Here is a 19,737-nt window from a genome sequence, read left to right as displayed (position 1 = left end):
ATCAGGATAGGATTAACGGAAAGCAGTAACATGCTACACTACTCTAATGCAAGCAATATAGAGAAGAGTAGACGATATCTGGTGATCAAGGGGGGGGGGGCTTGCCTGGTTGCTCTGGCAAGAGAGAGGGGTCGTCAACACCGTAGTCGTACTGGGTAGCAGCGGCATCGGTCTCGGTGTCTAGCGAGAGAAGAGGGGGAAGAAACAATAAATATAATGCAAACAAATGCATGACGATGCATGACATGACAAAGCGTGATGCTAGGTGTGCCCTAACGCGGTACGAGGTGGTACCGGTGAAGGGGGAACATCCCGGGAAGTATTCCCGGTGTTTCGCGTTTTCGGACAGATGAACCGGAGGGGGAAAGTTGCGTGTTTGCTATGCTAGGGATGCGTGGCGGACAAACGGGCTGCGTATGCGGATTCGTCTCGTCATTTTGAGCAACTTTCATGTTGAAAATATTTTAATCCGAGTTACGGATTAAAAGATATGATTTTCTAAAGATTTTATTAATTTCTGGAATTTAATTTTTTATTTAAATTAATTCAAAATTGGATTTATGACATCAGCATGATGTCATGCTGATGTCAGCAGTCAACAGGGTTGACTGGTCAACCTGACCAGTGGCTCCCACTGGTCAGTGACACATTTTAATTAAACAATTTAATTAACCTAATTAGTATTAATTAGGAGTGTGGGCCCCACTGTCATACTAATTAATTAGCTAATTAACTAACCAAGTTAATTAGATAACTAATGTTTAATTAGTTTAATTATTTGTTTAGATTAATTAATCAAAATTAATTAAGTTAATTATTTCTATAATTAATTGATTATACTTACTATTATTATTTATATATATATATTTTTTACTTTTTTTATAAACGTTCTGTGGGGGTTGGGGCCCCACATGTCATAGGCAAGGGGGCCATAGCGGGTGTGGGCTATGGGCACAGGGGCGCTATAGCCCAGCCCGAACAGGTGAGGGAGATACGGGCAGCGGACGGGCGCCCGTTAACGGCGGCTGCTGCGGCCGGCGACGTCGCGCAACGCGCGAGGCGACCGCGGGCACGGGTGGCTGCGGGGCGGATCAGGGCGATGGTGCGGGGAGCCGGGTCAGAGTGCGAGCGGCGGAGCAAGGCGGCGGTGGGGCGCAGCGGGCGGCGCCAGCAACGACAGGCACGCGCGGGGAAGGCCAGAGCTGGCGTGCTCCGGCGGGGGCAGCCGAACGCGGCGCGTTGGCACGGGAAGAGCCATGCCGGAGCTGCGGCGAGCAAGGGGAACGGGTCCACAGGCGCAGGCCGGCAGCAGGGAGGCGGAAGGAGTCGGGGCGCGGAGCTATGGTGCTAGGCGACGGCGGGACTGGCAGAGGAGAGGCCGTGCCACGGGCGGGTGCGGTGCGCGAGCACGGCGCGGTGAGCGCGCACACAGGACGACGGGCATGGCGACATCCAACACAGGGAGAGGAAGAGGGGAGAGGCCGGGGCCTCACCGGCAGGGTAGGGACTGGGCAGCGGTGGTCGAGGGGGTGACGGGGACGACGGCGTAGAGGGGGCAGTCCGGCGACGGCGTGGTGGTTCCAGGGTGAGGGCAGCTCCGGGCAGCGGCGATCCGGTGACGGGGCCGCGGGTGGTGGTTCGGGCCGGGGTGGTGGAGGCCGACGCGGGGAGGTGAGGTGGCGGAGGAGGTGGCATCGGGCTCGGGCATCATCGCCGTCCTGGCGCAGTCGTCGCGGCGAGGTGAGCGCCCTCCTCTCGATCCCGATCCAAACGGGGGAGAGGGGGGATATTTTCGGGGGAGTGGGGGGTAGCGGCCAGTTAGGGTTTGGGTAGTGGGGATATGGGGAGTGGTGGTGCCCGGTTGGGCCAGTTGGGCCGGCCTGGCCAACAGATGGGCCAGCTGGGCCAGTGGGGGGTTCCTTTCTATTTTTTGTTTGTTAGTTTGTTTTCTGTTTCTGTATTTTCCTTTCTTTATTTATTTTCTTTTCTGTTTCAATTCATTTTAAGTATTTGGGTCTTTTATAAAAGCATGGGTCCCACACCATAAACTCCTAGGTATTTATTTGCACACCTCGAACAATTTTGTTTTAATTTTTGAAAACTTTTCTTGTTTGCCAAATTTTGAATTTGAATTTTAATCGGTTTCGAACTAACGCGGGATTAGCGACAGTAATCGAAGTGACGTGGCATCATTAGCAGAGGTTACTGTAGCTTGATTATCCGGGCGTCACAATTCTCCTCTACTACAAGAAATCTCGTCCCGAGATTTAAGAGGGGAAGTAAGGGGGAAGAATAGGTTACGACATTCTAACGGATTTTGTCATCCTGGCTTGCTCTTCTCAAAGAGGCCGGTCCAATACATTGATGTCTTCATTTCTCTACTTCAGGTCATCATGATGAAGTCGGCGCCCTTTCTTCAGGAACTCCATCGTACTTAGGAAAGAATAAAGGGTGGGCATTCTGGGAGAACGGACGTCGGCAAGGTTGACTATCGAGTCGACAACATCGAGGAAGGTGGCGGAAAGTAACTCTCGAATCGAATCTTAAGAAATTATCGAGAGCAAAGTAAGGAGGTAACCTGGGAAGTTTCGAGCAGGCAGGCAATGATTCGATGCCTGTTATAGGGTGTGAAAGGGTCAAAACAAGGGGAATAAGTATTGTGTCCGATATCAGACCTGAAGGTGGCTCGTGAATTACATATGAGGTCACGCGCGAGGAACAACCTTGGGAACAGGGGGTCTACATGGGAGTCAGGTTTCGATCCTATGGAACTGTGGGTTATGGGCCCACCATGTGGTTGAAAGTAGGAAGGGGGGCGACATCTTGCATGGTCACGATAGTAAGGCGTGTCAGAGGTTAGCCTGTCAGTTATGTTGGCAACAACATCGATACCAAGGCGAGGGACAAAGAGAACCATTTTCCTACTCGTTGAACGAGGCGGGCCAATAGGCAAGGTCCTCGTCCATCGGTGGCTACCGAAATGTCATCAACAATAGTAACAGGGTCTTGCTAACAGAATTGTATACCGAGGTATATACATAAGCAGGAGAATATTACTGCTTAGATCATATAGATCACAAGAAAGGTTAAACCAAACAATGGAAAGGAAAATGTGTTTAAACACATATATCAAGGGTATATCCTTCCCAAGGACAAGCAGAGCATGACATCCATGATAGGATAGAAGTAGAAAACCATTTAGGTAAAGAGAGAGGAATTTCATGACATTACCCAAACAATAGTGTTTGAATATTTGATAAAGAAATTTTAGCATTATGCTTCAAATGTTCTTATTGACGATAGGAGTACCACATACATGCTTTGAGATAGCATTGACATGGTCATCAAGTAAGGGGAAGAATTTGGATGCACAAAGGATCCATCAGGCACAACTTATAGAATAATTCTTACAATTTCCTCATGGAAGAACAGATAACTTGCTAAAAAGGAAAACTATAACAATAGGTCCTCCGGCCAAGTGTGATAGGCATGACATCACCTTACCGGGTTATATAAAGACCAATGTTATAACTCTTGAAAATATATTCCAACCATCATATCTGACCGAGATTCAGATCTGATTGGTGTCAGGATACCTCAGACTCAGGATGCCTGGGAAGGAAAGGCGCAACACAATTTGACGAGATAACATTGTAAGTTTCTCGGGAAATGAACTATGGAAGCGAGTTCTGAAATAAGATTTCACCGTTTAACCAAGGGGGGTGAGGAAGTAACTGGTGAACTCAGCGTCAATCCATCGCGATTTCCAAAAGATGGATTTCCACACTTATGTGAACAAGAAGTTAACATTTGTAGGATCAAATGATGTAATGAGGTATGCCGGAGGAAAACATACACAGTTAAACATTGGTTGAAAGGTGCACCCGAAATATGGGCTTAGATAGCATGATCAATGTTAGAATGGTGATTCGATAACCAATGGTCTAGAATGAAATAGCGACCATTAACTTCAAAGCAATAGGGTTGCTAGAAGTTTTGAAGTCGCACATCATAGTTCGATTGTCGGGTTTTTTCGGTTAGAAATAACACAAGGACCAAGGAATGAACGGATATGGCAAAAGGTATCACCTGCATCAAGAATTCTTAAGAGGTGGTGAAATTCTCACGACATTCTTGACGTAAAAGATGGTAATACTTCAAGGGGAAAATGCTGGATAGCAAGGCTCCCAAGGTATAACACAAAACACGAACAAGTTTGTGTTGAACGGAAGGCAATCGAGTGGTCGATGATAACACAATTCATCGAGGGCAAGGATGGTATTTCTCATCATGAATTCAATTGATATCCTTGAGGAGCTCGGAATGTTGATGATGATCATGACACATTTGTCGAGAGGTTTCATGAAGATATAATCGCTCATCGACGACATCAAGCAATAGGAAGGATGGAGCAAAAAGTTATTGAAACCACGGATACGATACAAACTCGGAATCAAGCTTGTTGTTCAAGGCGAAATGATATGTCGAGGAAAGTCGACGTAAGCTTAGCTCATCGTCGAAAATTGTGCTTCGGAAAGAAGGACCAGATAGCACAGTTAAAAAGTTGCATGATAATGATATAGCTGATCAGGCTAGGAAGGGCGTGATCGGGTACAAACTCGTACATAAAGAAGATTACTAAGAGTTGTTGAACCGTAGTGCGGACTCGGTTTAGTTATCGGTGTCTTTGAGTGTTTAATAACTCAGAGCCTGTGGAAATTGGAATCGGTGAGAATGTAGTACTTGACGAAGAACTCATAAAAAGTTATGCAGTCCCATGATGATCTCGAGATACCAGGGTATAATACTCGACGAAAGATCAAAGTAAAGGTTGGACAGGTGTATTGATCCACAGAAGACAAGTGCTTAAACTTGCCCGAGAAATGGGATCAAAGAAGAACATATGGTCGGAACCATGATTGTAAAGGATCAATTCACCGATACCAAGGATATTATATCAAGGAAATAGTTATTATTACTAGAAGCTTCCATGATAGGATCTACATTGTGTCCATGGGCATGAACACAAAGGTTCAAGGTCGACTCCCACTTCCTCAATGCATAACCTTCCATTCACCTCCTCGTATTTCTAAAATGACATTAGTTGTTGGAAGTTTTACCTGGTGCAATACTAGATAAGTATGACCCGTGAAATCTTTCGGGTTCACATCGATTAGGGAAGGCATTGGTTCAACCCATCGGGGGATCGTGGAAACATATACCACAAGCTTCAATAGAAAATATCACCAGCTTGAAAGCAGAGCATGGTTGGCCAAATCAAGGAATATGATTTACCAAAGGCATTATGTATCAGGGAAAGAACTTCCAAAGTGATTGAATATGAAGGACGTTGTCGGATAAAATCCAACAAGGTTCTGATGGTCCATAAAAGATCTGATGTGAGTATCGGCTCACAACCAGAGGAAGAATCAATGCAAAGACATTGGATTATAGAAACAACTAAGTAACTTAGAGATCAATTGCAAAGGAATTATGTTTTACAAAGCGAAGGATCAGAAGCAGACGCTCTGATCAAGGATGGATAAGTTCAATATACTTAGGGGCACAATCGACGACAATTTGATTGGCGAGAACCAGCTCATGTTTGAAATGACGTATGAGCCGGAAGGATGAATTCTAGGATATGACTGAGGATTGAGAGCATTCACATCATATTGGATCAACAGACTTAAAATGATAATGACAAAGGATGCCAAGAAGATTACCTGACTTATAGGATTTAATCATGCAAGCAACCAAGAATTTCAAGAGCAATAGATTGTTGAGGATCTTCGGAAGATCGAATGGTATTTCAAAAGCTTTTGTGAAATACCAGAATCAACTGGGGATGAGCGGATACTCGATGAGTGCGAGAAATTATCCGTAGGGGTATTCAGGTGGCAAAGAACTGCAAGGCAATAGCCACAAAGTATTCTCGGAACAATAGAGAGAATTTTCAGCGTATCTTGTAATAACAATAGCAGCCGGGAATAAAGGTAAGAACGAAAAGTGTATGTATTTATCCATAGGGATATATCGATGATAGGGAATTGCAAAAGCGACGGGCAAAAGGTCTCGAGAGAACATCGGTGAGTAACTTCGAAATCTTCTGGTGCAGCAGGCGATCATCTGTAATAAGTGGCTCTCCAAGAGAAAGTATTATCGAGAACCTAGAGTCAGAGTTAGTAAAATCGTTTAACCCGAATAGAAGAGATGTCAGAGTCCCAGAGTAAGGATCGAGGAGTAAAAGATCCTAATACCACCCAGATGGCGACGTGGGCCCGTAAGGCACACAACCATGTTAGTAAAAGTTTTTGTAATGTCTAGACTCAACTTCGGCCAAGGAGTGTGGAAGGGGGATTCCTACAGGCAGTCAGCTGTGATACCAACTTGTGACGCCCTCGATTTGACCATACACTAATCATACACGCAAACGTGTACGATCAAGATCAGGGACTCACGGGAAGATATCACAACACAACTCTACAAATAAAAATAAGTCATACAAGCATCATATTACAAGCTAGGGCCCTCGAGGGCTCGAATACAAGAGCTCGATCATAGACGAGTCAGCGGAAGCAACAATATCTGAGTACAGACATAAGTTAAACAAGTTTGCCTTAAGAAGGCTAGCACAAACTGGGATACAGATCGAAAGAGGCGCAGGCCTCCCGCCTGGGATCCTCCTAAACTACTCCTGGTCGCCGTCAGCGGGCTGCACATAGTAGTAGGCACCTCCCGAGTAGTAGTAGTCGTCATCAACGGTGGCGTCTGGCTCCTGGACTCCAACATCTGGTCACAGCAATCGGGTATAGAAAGGGAGAAAGGAGGGAGCAAAGCAATCGTGAGTACTCATCCAAACTACTCGTAAGCAAGGAGCTACACTACATATGTATGCATTGGTATCAACTAGAATAAGGCTATCATATGTGGACTGAACTGCAGAATGCCGGAATAAGAGGGGGATAGATAGTCCTTTCGAAGACTACGCTTCTGGTAACCTCCATCTTGCAGCAGGAGAAGATAGTAGATGGTAAGTTCACCAAGTAACATCGCATAGCATAATCCTAACCGATGATCCTCCCCTCGTCGCCCTGTGAGAGAGCGATCACCGGTTTTATCTGGCACTTGGAAGGGTGTGTTTTATTAAGTATCTGGTTCTAGTTGTCATAAGGTCAAGGTACAACTCCTGGTCATCCTTTTACCGAGGGACACGGCTATTCGAATAGATCAACTTCCCTGCAGGGGTGCACCACATAACCCAACACGCTCGATCCCATTTGGCCGGACACACTTTCCTGGGTCACGCCCGGCCTCGGAAGATCAACACGTCGCAGCCCTACCTAGGCACAACAGAGAGGTCAGCACGCCGGTCTAAATCCTATGGTGCAGGGGTCTGGGCCCATCGCCCATTGCACACCTGCATGTTGCGTACGCGGCCGGTGAGCAGACCTAGCAACCTCCATTACAAAGGAAGTTGTGTTACGCGGTCCAACCCGGCGCGCGCCGCTCAGTCGCTGACGTCATGAAGGCTTCGGCTGATACCACGACATCGAGTGCCCATAACTATCCCCGCGTAGATGGTTAGTGCGTATAGGCCAGTAGCCAGACTCAGATCAAATACCAAGATCTCGTTAAGCGTGTTATTCTGAAATAACCACGCATGCCGACCAGGGCCAGGCCCACCTCTCTCCTAGGTGGTCTCAACCTGCCCTGTCGCTCCGCCATAAAGTATCAGTCGGGGGCCTTCGGGAACTCAGGCCCACCTCTACCGGGATGGAGCCACCTGCCCCTTCAGCCCCCAACATCGGAATCACTCGCGGGTACTCCTACGATCCGAGCCGACTTTAATCACCACAAGTATCATATATTATGTATAAGTATATACCCGTGACAACCTCCCAAGTGATCACGGCCCGATAGTATAGCATGGCAGACAGACAAGAATGTAGGGCCACTGATGGTAAACTAGCATCCTATACTAACCATTAGGATTGCAGGTAAAGGTAACAACAGTAGTAGCAAGGACAGGCTATGCATCAGGATAGGATTAACGGAAAGCAGTAACATGCTACACTACTCTAATGCAAGCAGTATAGAGAAGAGTAGACGATATCTGGTGATCAACGGGGGGGCTTGCCTGGTTGCTCTGGCAACAGAGAGGGGTCGTCAACACCGTAGTCGTACTGGGTAGCAGCGGCGTTGGTCTCGGTGTCTAGCGAGAGAAGAGGGGGAAGAAACAATAAATATAATGCAAACAAATGCATGACGATGCATGACATGACAAAGCGTGATGCTAGGTGTGCCCTAACGCGGTACGAGGTGGTACCGGTGAAGGGGGAAACATCCGGGAAAGTATTCCCGGTGTTTCGCGTTTTCGGACAGATGAACCGGAGGGGGAAAGTTGTGTGTTTGCTATGTTAGGGATGCGTGGCGGACAAACGGGCTGCGTATGCGGATTCGTCAAGTCATTCTGAGCAACTTTCATGTTGAAAATATTTTAATCCGAGTTACGGATTAAAAGATATGATTTTCTAAAGATTTTATTAATTTCTGGAATTTAATTAATTATTTAAATTAATTCAAAATTGGATTTATGACATCAGCATGATGTCATGCTGGCGTCATCAGTCAACAGGGTTGACTGGTCAACCTGACCAGTGGGTCCCACTGGTCAGTGACACATTTTAATTAAACAATTTAATTAACCTAATTAGTATTAATTAGGAGGGTGGGCCCCACTGTCATACAAATTAATTAGCTAATTAACTAACTAGGTTAATTAGATAACTAATGTTTAATTAGTTTAATTATTTGTTTAGTTTAATTAATCAAAATTAATTAAGTTAATTATTTCTGTAATTAATTAATTATACTTATTATTATTTATATTTATATATATTTTTTACTTTTTTTATAAACGTTCTGTGGGGGTGGGGGCCCCACATGTCATAGGCAAGGGGGCCATAGCGGGTGTGGGCTACGAGCACAGGGGCGCTAGCGCCCAGCCCGAACGGGCGAGGGAGATACGGGCAGCGGCCGGGCGCACGTTAACGGCGGCTGCGGCGGCCGGCGACGGCGCGCAGCGCGCGAGGCGACCGCGGGCACGGGTGGCTGCGGGGCAGATCAGGGCGATGGTGCGGGGAGCCGGGTCAGCGTGCGGGCGGCGGAGCAAGGCGGTGGTGGGGCGCAGCGGGCGGCGCCAGCAACGGCAGGCGCGCGCGGGGAAGGCCAGAGCGGGCGTGCTCCGACGGGGCTAGCCGAACGCGGCGCGGTGGCGCGGGCAAAGCCGTGCCGGAGCTGCGGCGAGCAAGGGGAAGGGGTCCACGGGCGCGGGCCGGCAACAGGGAGGCGGAAGGAGTCGGGGCGCGGAGCTATGGTGCTAGGCGACGGCGGGACTGGCAGAGGAGAAGCCGGGCCACGGGCGGGTGCGGTGCGCGGGCACGGCGCGGTGAGCGCGCACATGGGACGGCGGGCATGGCGACGTCCAACACAGGAAGAGGAAGAGGGGAGAGGCCGGGGCCTCACCGGCAGGGTAGGGACTGGGCAGCGGTGGTCGAGGAGGTGACGGGGACGACGGCGTAGAGGAAGCAGTCCGGCGACGCCGTGGTGGTTCCAGGGTGAGGACAGCTCCGGGCGGCGGCGGTCCGGTGACGGGGTCGCGGGTGGTGGTTCGGGCCGGGGTGGTGGAGGCCGACGCGGGGAGGCGAGGTGGCGGAGGAGGTGGCATCGGGCTCGGGCATCGTCGCCGTCCTGGCGCAGTCGTCGCGGCGAGGTGAGTGCCCTCCTCCCGATCCCGATCCAAACGGGGGAGAGGGGGATATTTTCGGGGGAGTGGGGAGTAGCGGCCGGTTAGGGTTTGGGTAGTGGGGATATGGGGAGTGGGGGTGCCCGGTTGGGCCAGTTGGGCCGGCCTGGCCAACAGATGGGCCAGCTGGGCCAGTGGGGGTTCCTTTCTATTTTTTGTTTGTTAGTTTGTTTTCTGTTTCTGTATTTTCCTTTCTTTATTTATTTTCTTTTCTGTTTCAATTCATTTTAAGTATTTGGGTCTTTTATAAAAGCATGGGTCCCACACCATAAACTCCTAGGTATTTATTTGCACACCTCAAACAATGTTGATTTAATTTTTGAAAACTTTTGTTGTTTGCGAAATTTTGAATTTGAATTTTAATCGGTTTCGAACTAACGCGGGATTAGCGACAATAATCAAAGTGATGTGGCATCATTAGCAGAGGTTACTATAGCTTGATTATCCGGGCGTCACACTAGGCCAGCGATGGGAGTATGGTCGGGCGGTGAGGCCTGCGCGGCAGCACAGCCGGCCGTGAGGAGGAGGGAGCAGGAAGTCCCGCCGGCGCTTGTTTGAGGGGCTGGAGCAGGAAGAGCAGAGATTGAAGAATCACGACGGCCGTTGGATGGACATCCAACAGTCAGTGCTGGTGCGTCAACCTTTTTTTAGGAAAGCCTCAAATCTGTGGAAAATAGCATACAACCCATCTACCATTATTTCTAATAATTTACAGCCCATTTGCTAATTCTTAAGGTTTTTTTTGGATCCCATATTCTTTTTGTTAGCATTACAGCCCATATTGTGGCAACGGTTAAAAAATTATACGAAATTTGGCATATTTCGGTGCGGTCTGAACTGTTTTTAATCCTGAAATTTTGACTCACATTCAAACTGATTTTAAAAATAAATGTATATCAATATAAAATCCAACAAATTCTCCATGCATAAAAATTAATGTAATTTAAAATCTTGAAATGAAAAAAAGATATTTGAAACTAATTGCCGGTTTGATGTGTTTTAAAAATGTCCAGCCCATTTCTTATTACTGATGGGCCATTTTCTCGGCCAACCGAATGAAAGCTCTCCTTGTCTTGAAAGATTTGCAGCCCAACAGGCCTGACAAAGCGACTTACTTGGCAAATCACAAAAACACTGTGTTGTGGCCGTGGACCCAGCTGTCGGCCTCTCCACGTACAGTACTCTTCCGATGGAAGTCGTTCCTTGACCACGTTGACCACGCCGCGCGGAGAGCACCACGGCGGTGGACGACGGTGAGGCCTAGGAAGGGGACGACGCCGCAGTGGAAGCCCACGCGGAGAGGACTACGAGGGTTTACTGGTTTGACTGCGGTGTGAGGCTGCCGTCGCAGCAGGGCCTGGCCAGCGGTGGGAATAGTAGGGGGCGGTGAGGCCTATGCGGCAGCACAGCCGGCCACGGGAGGCAGGGCACGACAGGCGCTACTTTGGGCGGCTGGAGCAAGAAGACCAGAGGTTGAAGAAGCACTACGGCCGTTTGATGGACATCGTACGGTCACTGGAGCTAGAATTGTTCATATTGACTAAGTTGACAAAGCCCTTCGTCCCCGTCAACTTAGTAGGCCCACAAGTCAGCCTCCCAGCAAGGTGGGTCCCAGCTAGCGGGGGGGTATTCATTTTTTTTGTGCATAATAAGGAGGCACTTCCGGTGGGTCTGAGCTGACAGCGGGGGAGGGGATGTTTTTTTCGCAAAATACGGTGGCCCGTCCGGTGGGTCCCAGCAGTCAGGGGGGAACGATTTTTTCGCAAAATACTGGTGGCCCATCCGATGGGTCCCTGCTGTCAGGTGGAGGAATCATTATTTTCCGCGTAATAAGGAGGCACTTCCTTGCTGCCGCCGTGGACCCAGCTGTCAGCCTCTCCATGTACAGTCCACGTCTGATGGAAGTCGTTCCTTCCACGTTGACCATGCCACGCCGAGAGCACCAAGGCGGTGGACGACGGCGAGGCCTAGGAAGGGGACGACGCGGAGCCAGTGAAGACGCGGCAGTGGATGCCCATGCGGAGAGGAGTATGAGGGTTCACTTATTCGGCTGCGGTGTGAGGCTGTCGTCACCGCAGGGCCTGGCCAGCGGTGGGGATAGTAGGGGGCGGTGAGGCCTCCACGGCAGCACAGCCGGCCACGGGAGGCAGGAGCACGCGGCACGACCGGCGCTGCTTTGGGCGGCTGAAGCAAGAAGACCAGAGGTTGAAGAAGCACTACGGCCGTTGGATGGACGTCGTATGGTCACTGCTGCTAGAATCGTTTATATTGCCTAAGTTGACAAAGCCCTTGGTATGTCAACTTATTAGGCCCACAGGTCAGCTTCCGAAACGGTGCACCCCAGATGTCAGGGGGAGGAATCATTTTTTGGGCAGGTGAAGCTAGAATATCCGAGATTGAAGAAGAAGCACGGCATCCGTTGGATGGACATCCAACGGCCACTGCTGCTAGAACCGTGTGTTGACTATAAGTTGACAAAGCCTTGCATACGCGTCAACTCTGTTTTTTTAGGGGACGCGTCAACTTAGTAAGGCCAGAAGTGTGTGGCAGAGAACTTATAGCCCATTTGAGATTTGTAAGAATGTGTAGCCCATTTTTGAATTCTAATGGAATTTACTACAGCCCATTTACAGTTTGTTAAAAGTACAGCCCATTTCAACCAACCGTTCAAAACAGAATTCAATAAAATTTCCCACATTTTGATGGGATCCGAAATATTTTTATCCCGAGATTTCTAGTCAGATTAAATGCAATTTCAATATAAATTTATATTATATAAAAATCCAACGAAACATTCCGCTCGCAACAATTAATGAAATTAAAATTTTCAATATCCAAACATAATATTTTATAAAGTAATCACGTGTTTGGTGCATTTTTTTTAGTTACTGCCCAGTTTTTATAATTACATCCCATTTATTATTTCTTAAAGCCCATTTTCTTGTTAAGCCTAATGCATCCCTCCTAGGAAAGATTTGCAGCCCAGCGGGGCGGAGAATAACAACTTGACCTTGCCTGGGTATTCCTAAAAAAACTATAGCTGGGCTAGCCATTTTCAGCTTGAAAAAATTTAATATCTGGGCTGGATATCTGGCCTGGGTTAGACGGGCCACAGCCCGCCCAGTTAATACCTGCAGCGATGTTATCGTTGTTGTTCAGAGGAGAAAAATTAATATCTGGGCTAAACATCGAAAAACTCTGCAGTGCTCACACCTCAAAAACACAAATACTGCTCGAGCTGCTGGTCCCAACTGTCGGCCGCTTCTTGTGCAATTCTCTCGTTTATTGACTAGTACAACATAGGTTGACAATGGTGTGGGACCGTGATGTCAGGAAACCAGGGGGAAGCAAAATAAATAACTCCAGCGAGCGCTTCCACCTCTGCCTCCTTGTCTCCCGTGGAAACCCCTTTCCTCCCTTTTTTGCTCGGGCAAGGACCAATGCATGCAGCACGTCCATGCGGTTATTAGGCAAGAAATAAAAGCGCTTTGCATGCTATGAATTACGATGGCCAGCATGGGTAGCTAATAAGGCATCCTCTTAACTGCTGTGATTAAATGTTGTGTTTAGAAGAGAGAAATATTCTTCTTTTCCACCAATCTGCTTGCACCTAGGTCGTGATGCACCTTCTAATAAGACTTATTCACCTAGACGGAGGGAGTATAGTTTTATACATACATATATATATATATATATATAATAAGGAGGCACTTGCGTACGTGAGGCTATGGACCTTGTGGGTCCCCATTGTCATCCTCTCCAAGTAAATTCATCTCCTCGCCCGCGCGCGCTTTCCGCCTGAAACAGTCAGCGCCGCCTGCCCCGCTTCCCGGTGCAGGTGATTGCTCCGCCTTCAAACGACACAAGTGCCATCCGTCCGTCCATCTGCCGCCCACATTAATGATATGCGGTTGCCGAGGCAGCTACTCCGGCGCCACACGTCCGTCCCTCCGCCCGCCCACCATTGCTATATAGACTGCTGCGCCGGCCATAGCCGCAGTCATCCGCATCCGTTGCCTTTCTCCTGTCCACACAACTACTGCCCACCAAGGCTTCCTCGCGCTCCAGCACTCTTCGGGACGGGTGGACGACGGACCACGAGGAGATGGCAGCCATTGCTGCCGACCGGCTGGCCGGCAGGCAGCCGGAGGACGACGACGTCCCAATGGAGAACATGGTAGTCGACGATCCGGCACCAACCCCCTCCTCTGTGCCATCCTCGCCGGTGCATTGCACCATGACCATCGGCGAGGCCAGTGCCCAATATATGGACAGTGTGAGGCAGATGCGTCAGGAGCAGTTCCGGGAGGCATAGGCCGACGCCGCCTACAACCACCATCTCCTCCAGGAGCATCTACAGGCGGAGGAGCAGATCGCCGCGGAGCGGGCGGAGCAGGAGGCGCTGCTCAACTCGTACCGCTTCGCCCGCAAGGGCCGCCTCGAGCGCTGGCGGGAGCGCTGGCGGGTGGCAGAGGCTGTGGCCGCCTACAAAGAGGCTAGCAAAGAGGGCGATGAAGCGGGCGAGGCGCTGTTTGGCGAGACCGAGGACGAGGCAGAGGACAATGCCGGCTCCGACGAGTCCCCGCTCCGCTGGCGTCGACATGGCTGAGGGAGTCCTAGATTAGGGGGTGTCTGGATGGCCGGACTATACCTTTGGCCGGACTCCTGGACTATGAAGATACAAGATTGAAGACTTCGTCCCGTGTCCGGAAGGGACTTTCCATGGCGTGGAAGGCAAGCTTGGCGATACGGATATGTAGATCTCCTACCATTGTAACCGACTCTGTGTAACCCTAGCCCTCTCCGGTGTCTATATAAACCAGAGAGTTTTAGTCCGTAGGACGAACAACAATCATAACATAGGCTAGCTTCTAGGGTTTAGCCTCTCTGATCTCGTGGTAGATCTACTCTTGTACTACCATATCATCAATATTAATCAAGCAGGACGTAGGGTTTTACCTCCATCAAGAGGGCCCAAACCTGGGTAAAACATCGTGTCCCCTACCTCATGTTACCATCCGACCTAGACGCATAGTTCGGGACCCCCTACCCGAGATCCGCCGGTTTTGACACCGACATTGGTGCTTTCATTGAGAGTTCCTCTGTGTTGTCACTTTTAGGCCCGATGGCTTCTCCAATCACAACAGTGATGCGATCCAGGGTCAGACTTTTCTCCCCGGACAGATCTTCGTATTCGGCGGCTTTTCACTGCGGGCCAATTCACTTGGCCATCTGGAGCAGATCGAAAGCTACGCCCCTGGCCATCAGGTCAGATTTGGAAGTTTGAACTACACGGCCGACATCCGCGGAGACTCGATCTTCGATGGATTCGAGCCACAGCCGAGCGCGCCGCACTGTCACGATGGGCATGATTTAGCTCTGCCGCCGAACAGTGCCCTGGAGGCCGCACCTGTGTCCGCTCCGACCCCTAGCTCGGAGCCGATCACACCAATCGAGGATAGGTGGTTAGACACCACCTCAGGGGCTGCAATCTCTACAGTGATCGAGCCGAACACCAGCCCTATTCTCTGTAAAGCCCGTGACTCCAAGGAGCCGGACTCCTCTCCAGACTCCGAGCCCTCCGCGCCCTGACCGATCGAACCCGATTGGGCGCCGATCATGGAGTTCACCGCCGCGGACATCTTTCAGCACTCGCCCTTCGGCGATATTCTGAATTCACTAAAGTCTCTCTCTTTATCAGGAGAGCCCTGGCCGGACTATGGTCAACAAGGTTGGGATGCGGATGATGAAGAAATTCAAAGCCCACCCACTACCCACTTCATAGCCACTGTCGATAATTTAAACGACGTGCTCGACTTCGACTCCGAAGACATCGACGGTATGGACGACGATGTAGGAGATGAACACGAACCAATGCCTATAAGGCACTGGACAGCCACCTCATCTCATGATGTATACATGGTGGACACACCCAAAGGAAGCGACGACGAGGAACACAAGGATGCAACGAGGGATCGTTCACTCGAAAAGCAATCAAAGCAGCAACGTAAGCGCCGCTCCAAGCCCCGCCTCGACAGAGACAGCAGTCATACAGACCCAGCCATAGAGCAGGACGAGCCGACGGACGACGAACATGCCTTCGAGCAAGTGTCCGAACAGGGAAACTTGGATAAACAAACCGAACACCCCGTCCTCGGCGAAAACAACAGTCCGGACAACCTTACGCCGGATAAACTCATGGAGCAGAAGAACCTCCACAAAAGGCTCGTCGCCACTGCGCATAGCCTGAAAAAGCAAAAGCGGAAGCTCAAAACTGCGGAAGATGCACTCAGAATCAGATGGAGCAAAGTACACAACACCGCAGACAAATATGCCGGTAGTCGCTGCACAAAAAGCTATCCAAAGCGAAAGCTACTGCATGAATTTGACGAGGAGGCCTTAGAGCCCCCGCAATCAAAAAATAGGAAAGCCATCCGATCGGATGGACGACCGCATGGCCAGCATGGAGCGGCAAGCGGCGCCGCACACAAGCCGGCACGCGATCCACCAAAGGATCCGCATCAAAAAGATGGCCCAGCCAAATCTATATACGGGCCAAGAAAGCAAGCTCTAGTAAGCAATGCAACACAACAAATATCCGAACATCACGGCACACCCAAATACAGGGGTCCCGCACACCCCCTATGTTTCACCGATGAGGTGCTGGACCATGAATTTCCAGGGGGATTCAAGCCCGTAAACATAGAGGCGTACGACGGAACAACAGACCCTGGGGTCTGGATCGAGGATTATATCCTCCACATACACATGGCCAGAGGAGATGACCTCCACGCCATAAAATACTTACCCCTCAAGCTTAAAGGGCCAGCCCGGCATTGGCTCAAAAGCCTTCCCGAAAACACCATTAGAAGTTGGGAAGAGCTTGAGGATGCTTTCCGAGCAAATTTTCAAGGGACCTATGTCCGCCCTCCGGATGCAGACGATCTCAGTCACATAACTCAACAGCCCGGAGAGTCAACCCGGAAATTCTGGAACAGATTTATTACTAAAAAGAATCAGATAGTCGACTGTCCGGACACCGAAGCCCTAGCAGCTTTTAAGCACAACGTTCGAGACGAATGGCTCGCCAGACACCTCGACCAAGAAAAGCCAAGAACAATGGCCACATTGACAAGCCTCATGACCCGCTTTTGCACAGGAGAGGATAGCTGGTTGGCAAGATGCAGTACCAGCGACCCAAGTACATCCGAAGTTAGGGATGGAAAACGGAAAACCCCGACGCAATAAGGACCAGCGCCAGAATAAGGGAAACAGCCCAAAGAGCACGACGGTCAATGCCGGATTCAAAAGATCGCGGCAGAATCAGAGAAAGCCGCCCCTCCAGGATAACAGGGACGAGCTATCCAACTTAAACAAAATCTTGGACAAGATATGTCAAATACATAGTACTCCCGGGAAGCCTGTGAACCATACCCACAGAGATTGTTGGGTTTTCAAGCAAGCCGGCAAGCTCAACGCCGAACACAAGGGGCCCGACTCACCAAGTGAGGACGACGACGAACCCCACAAGTAGAGCACCAGGAAACAAAAGGATTTCCCACAAGAAGTCAAAACAGTAAACTTACTTCACGTGACGAACAGAACGGCGCCACAAGAGATATGCGCCATACGGCCTATCCCAAAGGAGTCTCGCCAATGGTTGTTAAAACCAATCACCTTCGACCATCAGGATTACTCTAGAAGTATCCGAAACGCAGGCTGGACTACCTTGGTATTAGATCCAATAATCGGCGAACTCCATTTTACAAATGTCCTGATGGACGGCGGCAGTGGTCTAAACCTGTTATACTAGGACACAATCCACAACATGGGGATAGACCCAACAAAAATTCGCCATAGCAAAACCTCATTTCAAGGGGTAACGCCAGGCCCGGATGCCCGTTGCATGGGTTCTCTCTGGCTAGAAGTTATGTTCAGATCCCCCGATAACTTCCGTTGTGAACAGCTAACTTTCCACATCGCCCCATTCTCAAGTAGCTATCAAGCACTGCTGGGACGCGAAGCTTTCGCCCTCTTTAACGCAATACCGCATTATGCATCTCTTACGCTTAAGATGCCCGGTCCACGAGGCATCATCTCATTAAAGGGAAAACATTGAGTGTTACTCTCGCGTGGAAAATAGTGTGGCTGCCTTGACAGCCCCACAATAAAGCGGCTTCACCAGCCAAAGCATCTAAACAGGTCGTCAAGACCACGGACATGGCTAGACGAGTCCGGCATAAACATACAATTGATAAAGGCTTAATAGCCGTATACCCCTGTACTAGGGGCTCCGCGCATATAAAACAAGAGACAATAAAGCTCAATTTTACCCATTTCGATTCATACTTTGTTTATTTAGTATAACTCATGTTCGGCACGATCTTTCTTTAACTAAGTTCCTCTCTTTTACAGATGAACACCGTGCTTCACCCGTCCAGGATACGGCACAACGGAGACACAGGCGCAGACGTGCAGCAGGGACCCGTTCCAAGGATTCTTTTCAGATTAAGACCCTGCATAAACCTTTTTTACTGTCTCTTGTTGATACACATCCCGTGGTTTCTTGGTATAACCAAGGAGGAGGCTGGCGTTTTGGCATGTGGCCACGTCAGAGTTTTGCGCGTACCTGGACACTAGGGGCTTATTACTAAGGGCATTATCCCGCCCGCCCTCATAAAGACCGAATACCTTAGGGAGTGTTCGGCGTCGCGAGTTTGGCCTTATATGCATCAGCTCCGAATCATGTCTTTGTTCAAATGTTGGGTTTGCCCGGCTCCTGTGTTTTGCTGCCTTACGTTCCGCTCTATCGGCTAAGGCGGCACCAGGAGAACTACTGCGATTGTGCCCCGGTTCGGCCAGGCGAGCACCTCAGTAGAGAAAGCCGAAAACTGACTGTCATGATATAGCGTGAGACTGGTCAACCACTCGATGACATACCGGAATCTTTAGGATTCCTCCGCATTAACGAAGGGCCGTTTCCTGGCCAGGCACATACGCGCCCCGAGTTCGGGCGAGCGCAGGCGCCACCAGGGGCTATATAGTAGCCTCAATGTCAAACTCCTATGGCTAAGTGAAAGTGATAAAGCATCATAGTCCGATTGCCTAGTTCGCTGCGCTATCACCTCCTTTGTAGGACCAAGACGTTGGATCAAGTGTGAAAATGCACCTTCTGCGAACACCCCCGCATTATGTGAGTGAGGGCTGAAGCCAACGACTGCCATCTTTCAGATTATATATACATATATGTTAAACGGCCGCACGGGAGGTATCATAATACTTACAGGCACAAGTATAAAAAGCTTCTACAATTTATCAAAATAATTGTTTTACAATAATACATGCTATTCGAATATAGTATCCTTCGAGCACTGCGTCTCTATTAAACGAGCGCCTTGCAGAACTTCCTGAAAATAGCGCTTGGTAGGTACTCGGCTTCCATCCGAGTCTGGGGATGCAACAGCGGTGGCTTCCATTTCCGCCCAGTATGTCTTGACACGGGCAAGAGCCATCCGCGCACCCTCTATGCACGCTGACCTCTTCATCGCATTGATATGCGGTGCCGCACCAAGGAACTACTGCACCAAGTCAAAATAACTTTTTGGCTCTGGTCTCTCTGGCCACAGATGACTCACGACATACTTCATGGCGAGTCCGGACAACCTATTTAGCTTGGCCCATTCGGCCAGACGATCGGCTAATGACAGTGGACGCTCTGGATTGTGGAACTGCGACCAGAAGAGCTTTTCCACTTCGCGATCTTCTTGATCTCGGAAGTGCTCGGTCGCATCTGCGGCACTCGCTGCTAAATCCAAATAGGTGTCCATCGTACTCCACATCTGGTCTAACGGAGCATGTCTAGGATCACAGAACTTCCTCCATAGCATAAAGGGCTTTCCAGCCGCGATTTTTCCGGCCTGACGCGGCTC

This window comes from Triticum aestivum, chromosome 5A (genome assembly GCF_018294505.1).
Source record: "Triticum aestivum cultivar Chinese Spring chromosome 5A, IWGSC CS RefSeq v2.1, whole genome shotgun sequence".
Classification (NCBI taxonomy): domain Eukaryota; kingdom Viridiplantae; phylum Streptophyta; class Magnoliopsida; order Poales; family Poaceae; genus Triticum; species Triticum aestivum.
The sequence above is the reverse complement of the archived record's forward strand: the minus strand, read 5'-3'. Positions refer to the sequence as shown.